Source organism: Coffea eugenioides, chromosome 6, assembly GCF_003713205.1.
Source record: "Coffea eugenioides isolate CCC68of chromosome 6, Ceug_1.0, whole genome shotgun sequence".
Taxonomy (NCBI): Eukaryota; Viridiplantae; Streptophyta; class Magnoliopsida; order Gentianales; family Rubiaceae; genus Coffea; species Coffea eugenioides.
This window is the reverse complement of record NC_040040.1, coordinates 25,607,397-25,608,623: the sequence shown is the minus strand read 5'-3', so window position 1 is coordinate 25,608,623 and position 1,227 is coordinate 25,607,397.

Sequence of the window (1,227 nt, the reverse complement as noted above, 5' to 3'; positions counted from 1 at the left end):
AACGAACGATCGAAATCGGAAGTGGGCTGGCCACGTCACAATCCGGCCGGAACCTGGCCGGATATCCGGCCGGATTCTTGGCCGGATTGGAGGCAGTAGCCATCCTCATTTTTTTTCAAATTCCAACTACAATCCGGCCGCATATCCGGCCAGAAACTGGCCGGATTCAAGGCCGGATTCTAGAAAAATGCTTCCCGCACGGATTTCTTTTGAAATTCCAGAATTTTTTATTTTTGGTAAAATTTTTGAAAAATCATAACTTCTTTTCTACTAGTCAAAAATTGATAAACTTGGTACCGTTGGAATCGTCTTTGAAAGTACTAAAAGTTTCTAGAAGACACCATTCCATGAATCTAAGTGGAAGGTATTCAAAAATGAGCCTAAAGTTGCTGTTCTAGATTACCAGGATTGAGCCGGGGTTGGTTTTTCGCTAACTTTGGAAATTCGGTAAAAATCACTCGTTGCAAACCGGCCCTTGAAACTTATAACTTGATTAGAAGTGCAAGTAAAGTTTTGAACAGAACAAGCGGCTCAAGAATCGGAGTTTCGAGTACCGAGATACGGTAGCTCAAAGTTGGGAAAAATTCAAGACTGTTACAAAATTTCCAGATTTGGTTCCGACTTTGGACCTTTTATTAAGTGCCGAAACGGACTTGGATTGACACCAAATTTTGCAGTATAATACTTTCATATGAAGGGTATCTCTCTATCAAATTTCATGGAAAAATACCCTCGGAAAGGTGGTTAATCAATCAACCAAAGTTTGGAAAAATGCTTAAGGCAATCTGTCCAAATCTAAGGTTTCAAAAACGAGGCAGTCGCCGTATTTTGATCATAACTCCCTCAATTTAACTCGGAATTGGGAATGGTTGATAGTGTTAGAAAATACATTCACAGGGCTAAAATTTTACAGAAGAAATCGTTACAAGTTTCAGCATGCAACTGGCTCGAATTTAAGCCTAAAGTTGCAGCATCATCAAATCATTTCGGCAGAACGGAGAAACAGGACAGCTGACTTCAGATGAATGGTGTGGCTCACACACATAAAACCAGAATGTCCATTATACACCGTTGGAAACATGGGAATGTCTAGTTTCAAATGCCGCTAACGGCACTTGATTTCGACGTCGGAGTACGGAGTTATGGATGAAACACGAACACTGGTCTGGTTACGACGGCAACCGTTTTCCCAGATTACTAGCTTTGGAAATAAATTCGTTTGACCCA